Source organism: Dama dama, chromosome 33, assembly GCF_033118175.1.
Source record: "Dama dama isolate Ldn47 chromosome 33, ASM3311817v1, whole genome shotgun sequence".
Lineage (NCBI taxonomy): Eukaryota > Metazoa > Chordata > Mammalia > Artiodactyla > Cervidae > Dama > Dama dama.
Genome location: NC_083713.1, coordinates 64107501 through 64130252, shown reverse-complemented (window position 1 = coordinate 64130252; position 22752 = coordinate 64107501). Strand labels below are relative to the sequence as shown.

Sequence of the window (22752 nt, the reverse complement as noted above, 5' to 3'; positions counted from 1 at the left end):
CACATCATCTTTATCCATTCATCCACTGATGGACACTTAAGTTGTTTCTAGATCTTGACAATTGTAAAAATGCTGCGATGAACATATGGTTGGGATCTTTAAGAAAAATGAATGAAGGAGTATGAAAACATGTCTGGTAAAGCAGTTTTTGGTCTTTGTTGCTGCATGAGGGCTTTCTCTGGCTGCGGGGAGTGGGGACTACTTTTAATTGTGGTGCTCAGGCTTCTCATTGCAGTGGCTTCCCTTGTGCTGGAGTGCAGGCTTTAGTCTCGGGGGGCTTCAGTAGTTGGGGCACATGAGCTTAGTTGCCCCGAGGCATGTGGAATCTTCCTGGACCAGGGATTGAACCCGTGTCTCCTTCATTGGCAGGCAGATTCTTAACCACTGGACGGACCATCAGGAAAGTCCAAGAAAACTACTCTTTAACCCATCTCTCAATTTTAATTCTGACTGGGAACTTTTGAACTATCCTAAAATGTGGCAGTTAAACATCTTGGCAACTTGTAGTGGGAGATGAACAAAACTCCCCAGTTTGTTTTATGCTTGGCTTCCCTAAGAGAAACATTGGCCTTCGAGGTAGTAACATTTAATATGCTTCTTTCCATAATAAACAATGTAACCAACCTAATTATGATGTTACGGGTTGGGCTTTAGAATTTTATCTGGAAGGCAGATAATTGTGTAGTTATCAAATTGGAGTTTGTGGTTGTATCAAAGCTATCAAGTTCATTTGAAGCTAGAATAGCTGGTAGGCTTAAACTTTGGTGAATAAGCAGGATACACTATATAGCAGCTTTTAATTAGATTTTTGTTGGAAACTATAATGTCACAGTGTGATCTCATTGTATCAGTGTGTTATATTCAGGATACCATTTTCTGAGTAGTAAGTGTATCTTGTCTATAGGGATGGAATGTTTAATAGTTGAAATTTCGGCTGTGGGGATCTGAAATTGTCCTTCATGTTGTAGAATTGCAGTCCTCAGTCTGAAGGCCCTTGGGAATGTTGAACTATTAAATTAATGTAAAACATTATTTGGAAAAAACAGCCTTCTCTGCAGCCATCCTCTGTGGTGAGAATATATACGATCACTCCTTTCTGGATCTCTCAGAGGCTGGCTTCTTCATGACAAACTTGGCGGCAAAGCTGGGAGGCTGGTGTGGCTCCTACTGAAGTGTGAAGCGGCAGCAGGCCACACGGGACGTGAAGAGCGTTTCCACGCAGCTTCTGTGGGTCCCAGCAGAGATGAAAACGAACAGTTTGAGCAGAATTACTAAGTCAGTACTGTTTGTCTCTGGGAAACTGCTTTTTGCTCACTTAATTTTGGGGGCTTGTGAAAAAAGCATCCTTTTCCTTCCCTCCCCCCTCCCACCCACTTAGTGGTTTCTAGCCATCTTCTCTAATTAAAACAGGGAAGAATCTTCTATTTTTTGGAATAGAAGATTCTTAGTTTTTTTGGAAATGTATTTGTATCCAGTTACTTAATCTAAATCTGCTTGTCTTTTGCATTTTCAAGTCTCTGAGGCAGGAGAGGCAATACTTGCAGACAAAAACCATCTCATGATATATCTGAGATGGGCATTGGATCACATCACTCTTGGGATTCAGGCTCTTCAAATTTACTCAACTACAGGGGAGCCCTGTATGGTACTGGAGAAGACTTGAGACTGCAAGGAGATCAAACCAATCAATCCTAAAGGAAATCAACCCTGAATGTTCATTGGAAGGACTGATGCTGAAGCTGAAGCTCTACAACTTTGGCCACCTGATGTGAAGAGCAGACTCATTGGAAAAGACACTGATGTGGGGAAGATTGAAGGCAGGAGGAGAAGGGGATGACAGCGGATGAGACGATTGGATGTCATCACTGACTCAATCCACTTGAGTTTGAGCAAACTCCGAGAGATAGCTGAGGACAGGGAAGCCTGGTGTGCTGCAGTCCATGGGGCTGCAAAGAGTTGGGCACTACTTAGCGACTGAACATCAACAACAGGGAAGTCCTGCAGTGGCATCAAGGTCCTGGTTACCTTGTCTTGCTTCCCAAGACTCATCCTGGCCCCCTGCCTCCCATGCCAGGCGTGCAGTGGAACGGGCCCTGGGGTGTCCTTGGTCACCAGTGCCTCTGCTCCACGCACAGGCTCCCACTCCCTGCTAGGGGTGCCTTCCTCCACCATCTTCTTTTCACCTTTTAAGACTCCTTCCAGGGGTTCCTTTTTCAGAGAAGCCTTTCTTGATCCTCCTGGATAGGATGTGATGGATTTCTTCTGTGTTCTTACGATTATCCTGTGTATGTCCTCTTGGTTTTGTATACTAGCATGTGCTCGGCATCCAGAACAGCGCTCAACAACCATTTGTGGAATCACTAGGTAGATTCCACTTTTATGCTATAGTTGAATGATCCATTGTTGTCTACCTTGCCACTAAAGTTTGAGGGCTGGGATCATGCCTACTCATGAGCCCATACTGAGTACCTGACAGAAGTACTCAAAAATGTTTGAATTGGGAATTCCCTGGCGGTCCAGTGGTTAGGACTTGGCGCTTTCACTGCCACGAGCCTGGGTTTGATCCCTGGTTGGGGAACTAAGATCCCGTAAGCTGTGAGTGTCATGGCCTTGGGGGAGAGGGGTGAGCCGAATGTTTGAATGTCAGGCAGCCGAGGCTGGCCTGATGGGGAGAGCATTTTAGATGCAAGGGAGAGTTTTTCCTGTACCATATTGACTTGTGTTAAGTCTTGAGTATGAACAGAATCTCATCCAGTGGCTTTGGGATCAGGTGCAGGGGAATCCTAGAATGCTGTGGGGCAAGAATTATGCCCTAAAACCGCCAACCCCCTTGCTTTATTTTTCAAAGGGGAATACTTCTGTGCCTACAGGGAAGTGTTGGTGAAAGTGTTCATCTCTCAGAGAAAAAGCCTGACAGTGATGTCGATCACCTTGCTGATTGCTAATGCAGGAAAACATCAGGAAAAAAGAAAAACTTAAAAAACAGAGGCTTATGTAAAGGCACTATTAATCATCACCCCTTACAGGAAATAACTGTCATTTTTACATGATGACTATGCATCTCAACAAAGGCCCCTGTGTGCTGCATGTCTTGTTTCTGTAGTAATTTTGGCATGAGTGCTTACCTGGAATCAGGTACTTAGCGCCTGGAATCATAGTGGTATTTTTTCAGTTCCAAGAAAAAAAAATTAAATGATGGGATAGAGCTTTCCCAAAGTTGTCTTTTATTTTCTTCCCCTCCTCTAACCTGCTTAGACCTTTGGCAGTCACCTATCTGTGAGACCCATAGGTGGCAGAAAGAAGAACCGTAGTAAAAACATGCTGTAGGAAAGCAGGGAGATTGTGACTTTAATATTAATCTTCCTTTTTCTGAGATGCTGAGGCCTCTGCCCACCACCTGTACCCTGTCCTGCTCGTTGGGTTGTTCCTGGTTCAGAAGGAGGGTGTTCGTGTTTCAGGAGTCCCAGAGGCCAAGATGCTAGGGGTTCTGCTCTTGCCCACATTTGGGGATCCCTGGCTCACAAACAGAGGCGAGTTACCTGAGGCTCATGGCTCATAGGGCCTGTCTCCTTGCTGCCAACCAAGGGACAAGAAAAGGAGAGAGAAAAGTGATGACCTAACACACTCCTCACCTACCTCTCCCCCAAATGAGAGGACCGAGCAGGTTAGAGTGAATGGTTCAGGCAAAGCACGTCATGATGGCCACTGAATGTGTCGTCCTGTTGTGGGGTGAGAACTACTCCGAATGGAACACCCTGCTCTGGCCTGAGGTCACAGGAGAGTTGCTCAGTCATGTGGGCAGAAAGGGCACAGGTGAGGACCGAGCCTTAGAACAGTGACTTCGGTCAAGAAAGCCCCCCTGGCTGGGAAGCTCTTGTCTGTAGGATGTGCTGTGACACAGTGCCACCCGAGAGGGACCTTCTTGCTCCCAGACTGAGGTTGGTGGGCCCTGTCAGTCCCCATGAACCTGGCCTTTGTGGCACTACCCTTGCCCAGAGAAAAGGGGAAAAGTTGTCTTTGACCTCTGTGAACGTATTGAAGTCAGCCTTAGGGGTGAGATTTTGGGCAGTCTTCTCCCCCACACCCCACTCAAGCCTTCCCACCAGGCCAGAAGGTCTTTCAGTCACCTACTTTTCACCCTGAGGTATAGTTATTGACACCATATTTTCCCCAACGGTGATTAAAAAAATTTTTTTTTTTACATTGACACTGGAAGCCATCTTTTAATGACTGCTGCCATATTTTATCACAGTAATTCCTAGTCAAATATGATATTTGTGTATTTAAACTATCTCAGAAAGGGAGGCCGTACCTGCTAAAGTTTTATTTTGTGCAGTAATATAGTCACTTCTTATATTGGCAATTTGAGGTAGTCTCAAAGGAGATTCTGGACTCCCCTGCTGGCTCAGTGGTAAAGAATCTGCCTGCCAATGCAGGAGACACATGTTCCATCCCTGGGTCTGGAAAAATCCCGTGGAGAAGGGAATGACTACCCACTCCAGTATTATTGCCTGGAGAATTCCACACACAGAGGAGCCTGGCGGGCTACAGTCCTTGGGATTGCAAATAGCTGGACCTGAGTGAGTGAGTGAGCGCATATACACACACACAAAGGGAATTTCAGTTTGGTTGCTGAGGGCCACACTGTTTTTTTTTTTTTTTTTTAATTTTTAATTTTATATTGGAATATAGTTTACTAACAATGTGTTAGTTTCAGGGGTACAGCAAAGTGATTCAGTTGTACATATAAATGTATCTTTTTCAAATTCTTTCCCAGTTTAGGTTATTACAGAATATTGAGCTGAGTTCCTGGGCTGTACAGTAGGTCCTTGTCGGTCATCCATTTAAAAAATAGCAGTGTGTACACGTGCATTCCAAACTCCCTAACTATCTCTTCCCCCCACCCTTCCTTGATGGTAACCAATAAGTTCATTCTCTGTGGGTCTGTTTCCAATAGTGATTTTTGAGAGGACAAAGCCTTGAGGCTCACAGTGGTTGTCTGAAGGATGTCCAGTCTTGCCTTTCTCCCATACTAGACTTCGTGAAGCCCCCTGCCCCAGGGACTGACTCGAGATTCATTGCTTTCCCAGAGCTGAGCTCACAGGCCCGACTTGGGAGGAGTTCAGTGAGTGGTAACTGAGTCTGTGCAAGAGAAGGGAGCCCTGGAGATGGTTTCTACCTCCCCAGGAGTCCTCTCTAGCCTCTGCCTGTTGGAAAGGACGATGATCCTTATTTCACTATTTGGGTAAATGCATCGACCAAGAAGCACTTTGGGGCCATTTTGGTAAGTGTTGGGTTGTCAGATGATTTTGTAGGACGTCCTTATGCTCTTAGGATCAGAATCACAGAGAGGGGGAATTGGAGCAGTTGGCCTAATCTGATGGAAAGTGTTGTCTTCTGCACTGGTAGACGATAAGAGCTGACCCAAGAGTATGTGGTCTGGGGACAGGGGGCATGGAGAGCCTGGATTCACCGGGTTGTGGATTAGGAATTTGGTGGCATCCTCAAAGCCATTCATCCCTCCATCTGTTCACTGAGCCCCTGCTGTGTGCCCAGCATCAGTCTAGGCGCAGCAGATAGAGTAGTGCAAAAAGATAGAGGAAGTGGAGAAAGAGGTAAATCATATGTCAGGTGGAGGTGAACGGGGAGAGGAATCCAGTTGGGTGAGGGGTAGGAAGTATGTGTTGGGTGCTGTATAGGGTTCGGTGGTCTAGGAGGCCGCTCCCAGGAGGGATGTTTCTACCCAGATGTGAATGACAGTTGAGTCCACATATCCAGGGTGAAGGGAGCTCCAGGAAGAAACGGCAGGTGTAGGTGCCTGAGGCAGGAGCAACCTGACTCAGCATGAAGGTTGTTAGGGCATAGGGGAACAAGATGCTGAGTTTGGAGGGCGAGCACTTCTGGAACATGGAGAACCTCGCTGGCATGGTGCAGAGTTAGTTTTATACCGATTGTTTTGATCAGGGACATGACCTGATCTGATTTCTGTTTTGTAAAGGTCATTAGCTTGGATGGAGAACGGGCTGTAAGGAAGCCTGGAGGTCAGGTAGGAAAGACAAATGTTCAGTGTAAGGGGAAGGAGGCATAGATTCCGGGGAGGGGAAGGAGACAGTGATGAGGGATTGGATACCTTAGTTCAGAACCATCTGATTCCTCTGTGTCTTCATTTCCTACCCTTTTCAATCAAAAATGTTGATTTCACCCCAGAAACACATATCCTGTTCTGCCTATCTACACTCACGCTATTATTAACATCATTGATCTTTTCCCCTATTTATGCATATATACACATGCAATGCATGCCTGCCCAGATTTCTCCCTTTTTTGACTTCATTCCCTGCTGGCATGTACGTGCCCTGAGGGCAAGCAGGCTCTCTGATTGCCCAGTCCTGAGTGCCTTGAATGCTGAAAAGAGGACATGAATTATAAGGACAGTCAGCTGCTGTCCTTCTTACATCATTTCTGTTTGAAAAATGACCACTGTGACCGCTGAGGTTTTTAATTACAGTACTAAGCAAAATGAAAACATTAAGCTTACACCAGTTTAATAAAAGTGAAGAAGCGGTTATGTAATACTTTTAAGTAATTGGGGAAAAAAGAAGGGAGAAAGGGATTCGTGTCACCCGTGGAGAGGTTCTGCCTGTGGTGAGCGAGATGGTAATGAAAAGGAACAACTTTGAATCTATTCATTTATTGCAGGGAAATTTGTCACAAAATTTAATACAAAATTAACAGCTGAATGGCTCCAGATATAATCCAGCTGTTAATTTTGTATTTTTGTTGGAAAAGACTTTCAGGGAAACAGTTAATCTCCCCCAGTACTGTAGTGTTCTCAAAATTAGTTTTCCTGAGCTCCAGTCAAAGCTGAATAAATCTATCAGCAGAAAGCATGTATTCTTCCCCAAGGAACTAGGCATGTGGCCATAAGGATGGAGAGTGGGAGCAACGGGGGGTGGGATGGGCAATGACCTGTGAATCCTTGGAGGGGTGGGACTTCCCAGGTGGCTCAGTGGTGAAGAACCCATCGCCAGTGCAGGAGACATAGGAGATGCAGGTTTGATCCCTGGGTTGGGAAGATCCCCTGGAGAAGAGCATGGCAACCCACTCCACTGTTTTTGTCTGGAGAATCCCATGGACAGAGGAGCCTGGTGGACTACAGTCCGTGGGGTCACAAAGAGCTGGACATGACTGAGCGACTAAGCAAGAGCACGAGCGTTGAATGGGGAAAATTTTCTTTTTTGTGGGTTTTTTTTTTTTTAATTAAAATAGTTTATTTACAATGTTTTAGTTTCCGGTATACCACAAAGTGACTCAGTTATATATACATATATTTGTGTGTGTGTATTTTTTTCATATTTTTTTCCATTATGATTTATTATAGGATATGGAACATAGTTCCCTGTGCTATACAGTAGGACCTTATTGTTTATCTATTTTATATATCTCTCTCTATATATATGCTGTTGCTGCTAAGTCACTTCAGTCATGTCTGACTTTGTGTGACCCCATAGACGGCAGCCCATTGGGCTCCCCCGTCCCTGGGATTCTCCAGGCAAGAACACTGGAGTGGGTTGCCATTTCCTTCTCCGATCCATGAAAGTGAAAAGTGAAAGTGAAGTCACTCAGTCATGTCCAACTCTTAGCGACCCCATGGACTGCAGCCCACCATACTCCTCCGTCCATAGGATTTTCCAGGCAAGAGTGCTGGAGTGGGGTGCCATTGCCTTCTCTCATATATGTATATATAGTAGTGTGTATATGTTAATCCCAAACTCCTGATTTTCTCTTCCCAACTCTCTTTCCCCTTGGTAACCATAAATCTGTTTTCTATCCTTGTGAGTCTGTTTCTGCTTTGTTTTAAAAAAAAAAGAAAAGTTCGTTCATATCATATTTTAGGTTCCACATATAAGGGAATATCACAAGATATTTCTCTCTCTTCCTGGCTTATTTTACTTGGTATGATGCTCTCTAGGTCCATCCATGTTGCTGCAAATGGCAGTATTTGAATGGTGGAAAAATCTCTAGTCATTAGCAGTTTGCCTAAATTTTCGCAGATGAAGCTCTGTTGTGTGGACTGCAGTGTTGAACCAGTGTGTAGCACTTGAGTCATTTGGGAATGTATGTTGGGAGGACTATGTTAATGCCACTTAGTTACAGTTTTGATACTGACCACCTGGAGTTGGTGCATCCTTCAGATGCCAACTACAACTGGGGTCCCTAAACCACTAACGCTTCTGACTGGCTGCCAAGTCTGGGGCTTCCCGTGACTCCTCAGGTTCAGTAATTTTCTGGAATGATTCAGAACTCAAGGAAGTTCTATACTGAGATTAGAGTTTAATTTTAAAGGATATAGATCAGGCTTCCCTGGTGGCTCAGATAGTAGAGAATCTACCGGTAATGCAGGAGACTCAGGTTCAATCTCTGGGTAGGGAAGATCCCCCGGAGAAGGGAATGGCTACCCACTCCAGTATTCTTGCCTGGAGTTTAATTTTAAAGGACACAGATCAAGACTATCCAAATAAAGAGACACAGGCACAACCTGAGAGGGTTCCAAATGCTAAGCTTTCACACCCTCTGTTTGTGGAATTAGGGTTTGTCACCTTCCAGCTCATCATTGTATTCACCAGCCGGCAAGCTTCACTGAGTCTGGTGTCCAGAGAGTATATTGGGGTTTCATTATGGTGGCATGATTGATTGAGTCCATCCACATGGCCAATGATTCAATCTCCAGCCTTCCTCCTCTTCTTAGGATTGGGCTGCCTCAAAGCCCCACCTCTCTAATTACATGGTTGGTTTTACTGATGATCAGCCCCCAATCTGAGTCTTCTTGTCTTAGATAACCTCAGCTGTGATCCAGGGAGCTCGTGAATAACAAAGACACTTCTGTTACTCAGGAAATGCCAAGGATTTATAGTCTCCCTTTCAAGAACCAAGGACTAAGATCAGTCAAATTCTTTATTGTATAAGGGGGGATTATATTTGAGTTAGCAAGATATAAGATAGTGGCCTGGGAGGTGAGCCCAGCCCTTGTCTTGATGTTGTCTGTCTAATTCTGTGTCTATAGAGTTGGGTTTATGGTTAGGCAGTAATGTGTGATTAGCCTTGATAGTGCTAGCTTTCCTTTCTTTAGAAGAGCTTTATATAGTCTCATGGTGATTAAGCTGTCTTTGGGAATGTTATAGTGACCTTCTATTAAATAAGTCACAAAGACAACAGGTCTGCATTTGAGTCTTTCTAAAACTATTCTGTGATGCTGTGTGAATACAGTGAGTTGCTCAGTGTTCAGAAGCTATCTTCCTGACTCCCAGAGGTACCCTTCTTAATAAGTGGACCCCAAACCTGACTTGCGGATGGGCAGTTTTTCTGCACCTGATGTTCTAGGCCACTGGAGACCTGAGGTTTGCTGATCTACAGGCTAGTGGGAACACCTTTCCTGTGGTTGTGCTTGTTATCCTCAGCAGTTATCAGGGAATGCTCACCTCATTTTCCCATTGGTTCTTTGATTCCTGTACAGGTGTGGTTTTATAGTCCATCCTTTGGAATCCATTTTTTTTCTTTTGGTATTCAGACTGCTCACTTATGTGGAAGTCAGTGCAAGTTCTTCCCTGCAGTTTAAGACTGAGTGTTTCTAGAAGCATTTCCATCTCCTAAGCATTTGTACTCCCTCTCAACTTCTATTGGGTAGCCTTTCCCAGAAAGGTTTATGGGGATCTGATGAGGGCCTGAGTGGCTGAAGCATCCTAACTAGATACAAAGCTCATAGGAGGCCCTTTGCTTCCAAATTTTTTTTTTAATTGTGGTTAAGTACACATAACATAAAAGGTATCGTGTAAACCATTTCTAAATGTACAGCTGTGTCATTAAGTACTTTCCCATCACTGTGTAACCTTGCCTGCTATTCATCTCCAGAACTGTTTCATCTTCCCACCTGAAACTCTGTACCCATTAAAGAACAACCCCTGCTTCCTTTGACTGCCCCCAGTTGCTGGCAACCACCCCCAGGCCCTGGCAACCACCATTCTTCTTTTTGTCTCTTTGCCTTTGCCTGTTTTAGGTACTTCACAGAAGTGGAATCCTACAATATTTCTCCTTTTGTACTGACTGCTTTTGTTTAGCTTAATGTTTTCAAGGTTCATCTATACTGTAGCACGTGCCGGAATCTTCTTCCCATTTAAGGCTAAATACTATTCCATTGCACATGTATACCGTATTTTGTTCATCCATTCCTTTGTCAATGGAGTCTTGAGTTGCTTCCACCATTTGGTTGTTGTGAACAATTCTGCTATGAACACAGGTGTTCAGATATATCTGGTCCAGTTCTTACTTTCAGTACTTTAGGGCTATCTCTCTACCCAGAAGTGAAATTACTGAATCCCAGATACTTTATTACACAAGGAGACAAGTAATCCACTTCCTTTTATGTGACTGGTGTGACCGGGCAAATAGTTACATGTCAAAAAAATAAACACAGGTCACTTTAATGAGTGAGCCAATAGGAAGTACATAGTTTGTTCTCAGATTTAGTTTGTTAGAACAGACAGCTCTAGTTTGTCACTTATGGGACAACCCCACCAATGGTGATAATTGAACATGTGAATAAAGGTCAGGGTGTGACAGGCCGGAGATATTTCCAGTGATCCGTCCACCGGATGTTAATCTTATCCGTTCTCTCCTTCCTGATAGTTCCCCGTGTGGTTGTATGGTCTAGTGATTAAGAGCCTGGACTCTGGAACTAGATCACATGGGTTCAAACTCCCAGCTCCTCCAGTTACACATTGGCAGATGACCTTGCCTTCCTGTACCTCATTTTCCCCATCCATACAGTGGGGTCAAGAATATTGCCACACTTCACACATGTAAACCTCTTAGAACATGCCTGGTACCCAGTAAGTGCCTGGTGAATGTCATGATCGTATTATTACTGTTGTTACATCAGTAGTCATGCATACTTCACTGATTGGTAACTCATTTTTTAAGTGATAATAAAATATAGATAATAAAAACTTTGAGACCATTGGGTATAGGAGCATCCGTGTACCTTGTTAGTGGGGAGAATAGGTTGACATAACTTTTCTGAAAGAAAATGTGGTAATATTACTATATCACAAGCCTAAAAATGCTCTTCTTTCATCTAGTTATTCCTTTTTTCTGAGGTAGTATCTGAAATTGCAAGGATTGGAGTGAGAGACATTTTGTTGTTGCATTATTTTCTAACAAAGAAAAACTGGGAGAAAAATAAATGCCCAATTGTTGTTGATGTTCAGTTGCTAAGTCATGTCCGACTCTTTGTGACACTGGACTGCAGCCTGTAAGGCTCCTCTGTCCTTCACGCTCTCCCAGTGTTTGCTCAGATTCATGTCTACTGAGTCGGTGACGCTGTCTAACCATCTCATCCTCTGCCATCCCCTTCTTCTTTGCCTTTAATCTTTCCCAGCATCAGGGTCTTTTCCAGCGATTCGCATCATGTGGCCAAAGTGTTGAAGCTTCAGCGTCAGTCCTTCCAGTGAATATTCAGGGTTGATTTCCTTTAGGGTGGTAACGTGGTGGAGTACTATTTACCTTTTAAATTGTGGTCTAAAGATATTTGTTATCCTGAGAAAACACTTAAAATGTGTCATTAAGATAGAAAAGCAGGCTCTGTGTGTGCGCAGCTGTGTCTCTTTGTGACCCCATGGACTGTAGCCTGCCAGGCTCCTCTGTCCATGGGATTTCCCAGGCAAGAATACTGGAGTGAGTTGCCATTTCCTCCTCTAGGGGATCCTCCCTGGAATCCTCCCGGAAATCAAACATACCTCTCCTGTGTCTCCTGCATTGCCTGGCGGATTCTTTACCACTGAGCCACCTGGGTAGCCCATAAAACCAGGCTATAAGAAAGCAAATATAATATTGTTTTCGTGATACATATATATGTGTATCCACACATTCTCTGTGTATATATGAAATACACCAAAATCATAGTGGTAGATATGTGAGTGGTGAGGTGAGAACTGATTTTTTAACTTGATTTGTGCTTTTCTGATGATTTGGCACTGAGTACATTTTCGGCATGAGAAACATAATGTTTCTGTTAAAGAAAAAGGTAGTAACTTCACTTGGAAGAAGAAGATCCTGGTTGGTTCTGGGGGACTCAAAGAGCCCCAGAGGGAGAAGATCACGGAGTGCCCAGTCTGATAGAGGTTACCAGCACCCAGGGATGGGCTGACCATCCCCCGTGGCTGGCCTTGCATTCAGGCTGAGGTGCCCAGAGTCCTGGCTGGGATGTGAGCCCCTTCAAGTCCTTTGACATCAGTGGCTGTCTCCCCTCCCTTCCACTCCCAGGGAGTCTCTAGCTGAGCTGTTGAGGGGTTTGTTGGGATTCCTCAGCATCGGGAGGAGGGTGTTATTTAATCAAGTTCCATGAAAGCTGGTTTCTGCCAGATCCCATTTTTGGATCCCATTTTCCAGTCTCGTTAAGTCTTTCTGGCGTGTCTAACGCAGACATTTATGTCCTTGTAGTTCTGAGCATGAAAGGGATAAAAATAAACTTGCTCGCTGCTCAGCATTGATCCTGAGCAATATATCTTTCACTGGACGTGAGTGCCAGATGGCGTGGCACCTCCTACTGGGTAAATGAATAGGCATTTGCTGGGAAACCTTGACTTGCTCTTGAATCGTTCTGTGCACCTTAAACACAAGACTCTGCCGGTGGCAATTTGCTTTTTTTTCCCCTCTCCCTCATGGAATTTTGGGAAGGAGATAGAGGTGACATCGACTCTCTGGTTCCCAGAAGTTGAATTAGTTTTATTGCTAGTGTTGTATAGATATGTCTCCGTAAATAAACACATGTGCCAACTTCTGGGGAAAGTACATTTTTTTTTCTCAGAGTTATCTGCAAGGGTAGCATTAAAATACAGTTTTGCTGCCTTTAGTAGAATAGTATGCGAGTAGGTATCAGTGTGAACAGGGCCAGAGAAATGGTTCGGGTAGTTACAATATCACTTCTGTTGCAGAGTTCCACGTCCATTCTCTGTCACTCATTCATGGTACAACTTTGGAGGCAGGGTAGAATATGAACTCTTAAAAAGTTTTTTTTTTAATTGAAATATAGTTGATCTACAATATCGTATGAGTTTCAGGCGTACAGCATAGTGATTCAGTTTTATGTCTATACATGTCTATATATTCCTTTTAAGATTCTTTTTCCATTTGGTTATTACAGAATATTGAGTAGAGTTCGCTGTGCTACACAGTAGGTCTGTTGGTTATCTATTTTATATACACTAGTGTGTGTATGTAGACTCTTATGTCTTAAGTTCACCCCATAATTGGTCAACAGCTTGAAGAAGATAGGACTTTCTGGGTGCTGTGCAGTAAAAATGAATGTTTGAGTCACTCAAAACTTTTGCTCACAAAATATGCAATAAGCGCAGCAAAATGGATGGGCCTAGAGTGTGTCAACTGAGTGAAGTTAAGTTCGACAGAGAAGGAGAAATATTGTATGACATCCCTTATATGTGGAATCGAAAAATAAATGATACAAATGAACTTTTACAAAACAGAGACTCACAGACTTAAGAAACAAACTTGTGATCGCCAGGGAGTGGGGAGAGGAGGGATAGTTAGGGAGTTTGGGAAGGTCGGGTATATGCTGCTGTATTTAAAATGGATAATCAACAATGACCTATTGTGTAGCACATGGAACTCTGCTCAATGTTATGGGCCAGCCTGGATGGAAGGCGGGTTTAGGGGAGAAAGGATACATGTATCTGTATGGCTGAGTCCCTTCACTATTCACCTGAAACTACCACAACATTGCTAATCAGCTATACCGCAATACAAAATATTTTTGGCATTAAAAAAATGTAATAAATGATGGGGCATGTTTAGAATCCAAATGTTTTTGGTCCTGCCCACACGAATTCTTTCTGTTCCCCAGGAGGTATAGATCCCTCTGCAGTACAGTTTTGCTCCAGTCACTTAAGTGGATTCTGAAATCCTGGCTCATTCACCAGCCCTTCTAGTGAGCATTCTTCTGTGCTGCCCTCACTTTTTTCCCTGGTGAAGGCCCTGGTGGGAGGTCTTCTGTGAGCATTTATTCCTCTCCTTGATATTGGTTGGTATTTTGTGGTTTGGATGGTCCATGCAACCCCAACAAGACCCTTGCTTCAGGAAGCCAAAGAGAGAGCTGAAGTTGGGAGCTCTTTTACCAGTATTCACAAATATTTTCTCTCTGATCTGAGCCAATTGCTCAGGTACTTAATGTCTTCCAGTATTTTATTAGTGGTTTTGGGAGTGAAGGTCATATGTCTATTTTATTTTCGTGGTCTCTGACCTCAAATTTCCCCAGAACACAGTTGATGTTGGGGTCATGCATAATGGAGTTTGTCTACCTTCAGGACAACGGCAACTTGGAATATTCCTGTCAGTGGCTCAGGTTTATTTCTCACCCACCCGAGAAGGTGACCTAAATCTGAATTAGAAGATATTGTACTAGAATTGACTCCCTGTTAGTCTTCCACAAATGCAATACCCTCAATGTTTTTAAACTTGACTTAGAAAAAAGTTTCAAGGATGAATTTCCTCTTCTGGAGAAGGATTCAATTTGTCTTTTCAAAGGTTCTGAAAGAGTCTTTTGATTTTAGTCTGGGCATTGTCTGTAACTTCTTTCATCTTATTCACTTAGCTTAGAGTATAATTTTCTAGACATTACCCTAGAAATTACAGAGGGAAGAAAGATTCAAATAAACATTTAATCATGGAGTCAGAAATGTCCCATAATACTCTGTTTTTATCTCCCATATGGGATGAAGCATGTGGTTTTGTAATTTATGTATGTAGGCCCCTCTGTTTCCTTCAGTTACTGTGAACTCTGTTGGAAGGTGTTTCCTTTAGCTTCACTCATTTTTTAATTCCTAGTAAATACCTGCTGCATTAAGTGAATCCCAATGTAAGATTTGCCTGGAGGCTTTTTAATGTCTGTAATTGTTGCTGTATTGAATGCTTAGTGTGTGTGTGTGTGTGTTTTAAGATGAACTTCTGAATGGACTGGATTATCTCCTTGCCTGGAGTTGGTTTTCTCTGTGTAGATTTTGTTAAGGAGTCGTCTTTATTCTTTATGCCGTGCTGAGAGACCCTGGGTTAGATCTTTGAGGACTGGGGAGTCTAGGCTTTGCTATGCCCGTCACTGGCTTGTGTTCGCCAGTGAGTCATTTTTAAATTTTTTATGTATTTCTAATGAGAGGATAATTGTTTAACAGTGTTGTGTTGGTTTCTGCTGCCCATCAGCATGAGTCAGCCGTAAGTACCCATGTACCCCCTCCTTCTTGGTCCTCCCCCATCCCCCCGCCCCCAGCATCCCACCCTCTAGGTCGTCCCAGAGCACCGGGCTGGGCTCCTGTGGTATGCAGCAATTTCCCACTGGTTACCTGTTCTACAGATGGTAGTGTCTGTGTGTCAATGCTGCTGTCTCCATCTGTCCCACTTTCTCCTTCCCCTGCTGTGTCCACAACTCTGCTCTCTGTGCCGTGTCTCTACTCCTGCCCTGCAAATGGGTTCATTGGTACCATTTTTCTAGATTCCATGTATATGTGTTAATATATGATATTTGTGTTTCTCTTTCTGACTTCCTTCACTCTGTTTGACAGGTTCTAGGTTCATCCATCCACCTTCCAGAAAGTCATTGAATATATCTGGGCGTCTAGAGTGAATGGTCTTGAAGGTCCCTCCAGTTTTAAAATGCTGTGAGCTTAAGAATTACCTGCTTTATTTTTCAGAAACTCCAGGATAAAAGGCTTCAATGATCCTTACAGAATTTGAAGTAACTTTTTCCTCAGGTTATCATTTTAGGTAGGTCCCCTCAGGGTCCTGTTTTATATTCTGAATGTGGTATGATTTGAGAGTCAGATTTTCTCATTGCCCATATTGTTCTTTAACCTTTAGTTAGACATTTGCTTAGTCCCCAAGTCGTGTTGTAAGCAAATCACAAAAGTGGAAATTTCTACTGAGCATAGACTTGGTCCAGATTTGCCTTGTACTTGGGAATTGTGACCCATGACCTAGTCTTGGTGTTTGTGAAAATAGTGTTTCCTTATCTTTGAAAAGAGAGACCTTAGGCTGTTATTTCCAATGCTCAAGAGCTAGCATGGAATGTGTATATACTTTTTTTCCCTTCAGATCTTTAGGTAAAAACAAATCTATATACTATCTAAGGGGACTTTTAAAAACATTATTTAATGTGTGTATGTTTGTGAGTCAATGTAGGATCTGCTTTCAAAGCAAAAGGATCACTGAAAAAAAATATGGCCACTCAGACTTCTTATTGTGCTCCCTATTCTTCTAGTTGGTGCAAAATTGTCTTTCCATTAAGTATAGCTTTTAATAAATGATAGTTGTTGCTCATAAGTGCCATGGATCTTTAACTCCACCGTGATCCTTTAAAATCTGAGTTGCCTACCTTAAGAGACTAAAGTATAATATTGAATAATTTAAGGGAAATACTTGTGGTTATTTGATTTACATGGAAATTTCCTTAAGGCATATGCTCTGCTTTTGAATTTTCAACAATTTTGAAATTATTTTCAAGATAGCATTAACACAATTAATTCAACACCTTTATTCATTAGTTCCCCAGATAGTCAATTCATTCATACTATGCTAGGTACTGACATGCATGGGGTTGGCGATGGCGATGGGGTTACAAAGACGAGCCAGCTGTTCTTGATATCAAGCACCCAACAGCCTTGAGGATTAACAGGCATGTTTACCACAATATACTCCAGTCCATTTTTTAAAAAGTCCTCTAAGCCCTTAGGAATGGGGACATTTCTACGTATGAAATTGGCACTGATATGGAGGGATTTCCAGGTCAGGAAGGGCCTTTCAGGCAGGGGGAACACCATTAGCGTTGGAGAAGTGATAGTAGACTTGTTTCAGAAATGGTGAATAGTTTACATAGTAATTACTGGTAGAAAATTCACTTCAAAAGGTAGATTGAGACATTAGTTGGGTAGAAGATGAAAGTTTTTTTTTTTTTTTTTTTTCAGGTGTGTTTAGCACGTAAAAAGTTTGATGTTGGGGATTAAAGGGAGATTTCTGAGTCTCCTGACCTTAACTAGCTATCCTTTGTTGCTGAAGATGGTAATGTCTGCCATATTGAAAGACTGAGGAGGAAAAGGGAGTATGAAGGGATCGCTTACTGAGCAGTAGTTTTTGTGTTCCATGTAGGAAAGAAAGCCCTTGTGTTAGAATACATGAGCAGCTGCTTTAATGCAAAACAGTAGTGACTTAAACAACCTAGAGTTTCCATTCAGTTCAGTCTCTGTCGTGTCCAGCTCTTTGCGAACCCATGGACTGCGGCATACCAGGCTTCCCTGTCCATCACCAACTCCTGGAACTTGCTCAAACTCATGTCCATTGAATCAGTGATGCCATTCAACCGTCTCATCCTCTATCGTCCCCCTCTCTTCCTGCCTTCAATCTTTCCCAGCATCAGGGTCTTTTCCAATGAGTCAGTTCTTCGTATCAGGTGGCCAAAGTATTAGAGTTTCAGCTTCAGCATCAGTCCTTCCAGTGAATATTCAGGACTGATTTCCTTTAGGATAGACTGGTTGGATCTCCTTGCAGTCCAAGGGACTCTCAAGAATCTTCTCCAACACCGCAGTTCAAAGGCATCAGTTCTTTGCTAAGCTTTCTTTATAGTCCATCTCTTATATCCACACATGGCTACTAGAAAAATCATAGCTTTGATTAAATGGACCTTTTTTGGCAAAGTAATGTCCCTGCTTTTTAATATGCTGTTTAGGTTGGTCATAGCTTTTCTTCCAAGGAGCAAGTGTCTTTTAATTTCATGGCTGAAGTCACCATCTGCAGTGATTTTTACTCAAGCTGGCTAGAATAGCACTTCTCTTCTGCTAAAGGGCCTGAACTCCCTCCACTGGGCTGCATCTCCAGGGCTTCTCTCTGTCATTTGGCCCTGGTAGCTCAGTGGTAAAGAATTGGTTTGCAATGCAAGCAACATAGTTTCAATCCCTGGGTAGGGAAAGATCCCCTGGAGAAGAAAATGGCAACCCACCCCAGTATTCTTGCCTGGAAAATCCCATGGACAAAGGAGCCTGATGGGCTACAGTCCATGGGGTCACAAAGAGTCAGACAACTTAGCGACTAAACAAGAACAAGGGAAGATAAAGTGTGGGAGGAAAGGCAAGGGGAGTTAGTGGCCCAGAAGTTGCACACATTTCTTCATCTCTTACCTTTGCCACCTGCTGCAGGAGATCCTGGTGCTCTGCTCAATTTCTGAGTCTTTGGAATGAGTGGAGAATGGCTGGGGGTGAACATTAGCAGTCCATCATAGCCCTATTGAGACCTTGTCCTCTGCAGCTAAAGCTGTTGATAACTACAGATAAAAGGTTCTTTAACCCCTGAGTCATCAAGAAGGCTAGCCACAGCCTGCTTTCTTCGAGTGAAAAATGAAACAGGCCTTGCCCTCTCCGTCTGCCTCTTCCAGCTCCCTGAGCCTTCTAGTCGGCTTCCAGCTGCCCTCTGTGACCTTCACCATTACGGGCAATACAAGTGCCAAGGCAGACACGCACATATCTTGCTCTGAAGATTTCTAGCATTCTGACCCAAAGTTCTTCAGAACTGCCAAGCTACTGGCAGCAATGCCCAGGAAGTGTTCAGGAGTACTCCTTTTGCTCCAGAGTCCAGCTGGATGGAAGGCTGAGCTGTCTTGGGCCATCTGGACTCCCTCCAAAGTGGCTGAGTTAATGAGATCTTGTGGGCATTTTGGTCCAAAGCTGCCTATAGACTTTGAGTTCACGTGGTGTGGGTGAGCGCAGTCAACTCACCCTTGCCATGTTTCCTATAGCAGCTGCTCCCAAACCTGCCTTGTGATCACATGAAGGAGAGGTTGGTTAAATTTGTGGGTTCCTGCCATCCACCACAGTAGACCAGCTCTAGTAGGTTCTCAGGCTGATGCCCAGAAATGGACATTTAAGCAACACCGCCTCTGTGTGGACTTAACAATGGGCCAGGCTTGGGACCCATTGCTTTGTAACCTTTGCCATAACTACTTACAACTCTCGTGAACTCTGCGTCTCATTTCCCCTTCTACTGAGGGGTTTGTATTACAGCTTAACTGGTACGTGCAGTGCGCTGGGCTGTCTCTGATGCTCAGTAAGTTTTCAAGAGACAAAAGTTTATTTTCTGAATGAATGATATTTGTGTGCAGCTCCCAGGCTCCCTTGAAATGTATTCTCATGGCATATTAAGTTGTCTTAAAACATTTTGGTTAACAGAAGGTAAAAATGAACACACCAGGAAATGTTGCATGTGTACCATTTCAGGGAAATTAAATACTTTCAGATCTTCCAAAATTGGTGATAGATTGGAAAGTAAACATTAAACTCCGTTCTGGAGGTTTTAGACTGTGCCAGTGTTTCGTTAGGGAAATCTTTTGCACGTAATTTGGCTAGAATCTTAGAGAAGCAAATTCCCTTCCTTTCTTAACTATACTTCTTTGCCCCCCATCCTCCGCCTTCCACGGGAAGACAGTATGTTTTCCTGCTTGCTCGTAGGACTTAGAAGGTTGTGTATCTCATGAGACAAAATCTGGTGGGATGGGACTGAATTCTTGGAGGGAGTCAGGGTCAAGTGGCTGAAGCTGTGGGACCAGCTTTGACAGAAAGCCACTTTTCCTCTGTTTCTGATGGAAGCTGGCATTTCAGGGCTGGCTGCAGCTGTCTTTTGTTTGCATGCTCTGTTTTCTTTTTCTAAAAACAGTAGCCTGTACCTCTTTGTTCCATTCACTTTGTGGGGACTGGAGGATTAAATCTCTGTTGAGAGAAACATGATGACTTTTACGCCATTCTGCACGCTGGCCTAACAACTCTTTCATGTCTTTATTCTGTGATTTTTTTTCCCCAACTGTTTGATCATTCAGATATTCATTCTGTGGTTTTGTTCCCTTAGTCATTCAGGATTTTCTTAGGGTTTACCTGGACTCCTTTGCTTTTTTATTCTCCTCCCTTACTATTTGAACTTTAAACTTTGGGAAGGTGACCCAGAAAATCCTCTGCTTAGGAAATGGCTCTGCATAATGGCTGATATCCATTGTTGCTCATTGGCCTTGCTGGTTTAAGGGAGGCTGGTGTTGATTGGGGTACCTACTGCGTGATGCTTTTGTTGAAATGGAGCAGATAGCAGAATTGAACATTCTTGCCCACAAGGAACTTCTGTAGTCTGGCAAGCATAACACTTCATGCATCATTAAAACAGTTGACTAGAAGTGTGTTTCTGGAATACCTGAGAGTTTGTTTTCTCTGTCTTAGGTAAACTTCTCTGAAACGAAGAGTTGATTAGGTAAGACTTTGCACATAGCTATAAGCCTTTTATTTGGACAAAGATGATTGTTTTAGCTGATCCTCTCGCCCTCTTCCCTCCCCCACCAATAAGGGCTGAGAAAGTCACAATTCGGGGGAAGTGTTCCAGAAATATGTGGGTGACTGACCTTGATAAGGACACTGTTAATAGTCATGCCTGAAGGATTTCAACAGATTTTCTGCCAAGGGAGTGTAGCTTTCAGCCTGAATGCTTCAGGCAGGGCTGTTTGGAGGTCCCCTGACATCGGCTTCCTTTGTGAGTCCTTCTGGAAATTTCTCTCGTCTTTGCAGTGTTGCTGCCTTCTCAGGGACACAGCTGTTGTTCCTGGACCAGGGCCGTCCTTGCCAATTACCAGTGCCACTGGTCTCCCTCTCTTTTCTATTTTGCCACTCTTTGACCTTCCCTCTCTAATTGTAATCAGATAAACCCAATTTGGTACAGGTCAAGTGTCTTTCAATGTCATCTCTGTTGACCATTAGCCCTTGTCCATTTATTTATTCATGAAGGAGTAGTTAAGCACTTACTATGCAGTAGGCCTTGTTCTCATTGCCAAAGATGGGGGCAGGGAGTGAGGAGTGGGATGACATGAGGGTGGGGAGGCGGCTGATCGAGATAGTCTGCATATAGCCAGGGTAAGGAGCTGCAAATTTTCCCTGCAGTGTAATGGGCATCATTGGAATAAGGAAGACGGGCCCTACTAAGGAAGTCTGTGCCAACAACCTCACATTTCTGTCAGGGCCAATAGGCTGAGTTCCCTACTTGTATGTGGGCATTGAGATGCAAGTGCCAGGTTATATACTTGATACCCTTCCTAGAAGTGACATGCCATGCCATTCTCCCTTCCTTGATAACCTCATCCTAACAAGGGCTTTATCTGCCACTGCAGAAGCTGTACTTGGTGATCATCTTGACTCGTGGAGCTGCCGTGGGAAGGTGAGTTCAGGCTAATCCCTGACTGCCTGTCTGTCCCTGTGTTGGCATATTAACTGATGCTCCTTCTTGACTCTGGATTCTGGAGGGAGAGAAAAAAGAAGTTGAATAAAGAAGTGCCTGGAGCAGATCGTGGGTCTCCACATGCTGGGAGCTGTGGCCGGCTTTCTCAACCGTCCTTTCCTTTTCTGTCCCCATCTGGAGCTGTGCCTAGAGTTTTCTATCTCCTCCTCTTCTGTTCCTGTCAGTTATCACTAGGGCTCATAAAGACTTTAAAGGTCATGTGTGATATAGGATAATAAAATGCACAGTCATGGACTTTACGTCACATCAGTGCCTAGGTGTTCCACAAGGTACTTTGGAATTTGAACACACAGATGATGGATTTATTCTTCAGTTTGGGGGAGCTTATCTGTTGTACTTATTTGTTCAATTACTTTTATTTAAGACCTGCTTTGTGCCTGATCTTACTCCTGGTGCTGTTTCTGAAAAATGGAAAGGATGTGGTCTTTGCTCTCTTGAGTCCTCTCTGACATAGTTGGGCAGGTGCATCTGTGAATCAGTAGGTACAGTGAAGTCTTAAATGATCATGTAAAGGCAGGACCAGGGGTCAGTGGGGGCACAAAGATGTGTCTTTTGGGGGGCACCAAAGAGGGGCTTGTCCGCTCTTCTGCGATGATGGAATAGCGTAGGGGAGGATTCCTCTCTTAGGTTTTGGCCATGAGCAGCAAATTATTTTCCCCTCTCTCCTGTTTTCATATCCTTCTATGTTAGGAAACCAACTGTTAGGAAAGATGAGATGATGGGGAGGGAGGGGGGAAGAGCAGGCAGTCCAATGCCCTTTCGAATCCTCCGGAGGCCCTCGGAAAAGAAGTCGCCATCTTCTGCCGTGTCTAGTCAACCTGTGACAGCTCCATTCAGGGTGAAACAATTTCTCTGATTTGTCTTGGGCTCCTTCTCTGCCCTCGCCTTCAGGGTGACCTGTGCTTGTCAGATCCTCCAGGGTGGGTGTTACTGTCTAGTGAGGTAGCAGCTGCACGATGCTAATGAGGAAAGAGAATGGTGGTCTGCGGGGGCTTTGGTGACCGCCGGGCGCCAGCATCTTTATCTGCCCGACACGGTGCTCAGAAGGCCGCGCCCCCTGTGCCAAGTGCCTGCCGCTGCTGGTTTTTTTTTTTTAATTTCTTTTTATTAATATGAGAACAGTGACTACTCACCATCCCTCTCAGAAGCTGCCAATGAGTTCTCAGGCTTCAAGGGCTCTGTGCTAATATGTTGCTTTTTGTCTGTTACGCAAGCTGCCAGGCTTGCATACAGGCTTGCAAGCTGCCAGGCTTGGTACTATTGCTAAGTTAATCATTTTCCTTTCTGTGATACAGTAGTTGATTGATACTAATGAATACATGCAACTGGTTTCATAGCATTATTATTATTGTCGCTATTGTTGTTATTGAATAACTTTGAAAC

The 22752-nt window shown here is 43.8% G+C and overlaps 1 protein-coding gene across 7 annotated transcripts in view; it reads left to right on the top strand.

Annotated features, from left to right (window-relative positions):
- Nucleotides 1-22752, top strand: part of MGAT5 (alpha-1,6-mannosylglycoprotein 6-beta-N-acetylglucosaminyltransferase) — a 389158-nt gene that overhangs the window by 74435 nt on the left and 291971 nt on the right. For 2 of the 7 annotated variants that reach the window (XM_061135080.1, XM_061135079.1), the window contains exon 3: nt 21242-21288. The exons of 4 other annotated variants lie outside the window; for them this stretch is intronic. The gene's annotated coding sequence lies outside the window, so the exon portion shown is untranslated. Of the gene's footprint in view, nt 1-20303; nt 20335-21241; nt 21289-22752 lie in introns of all 7 variants that reach the window. One more of the 7 variants, XM_061135081.1, reaches the window with a different exon arrangement.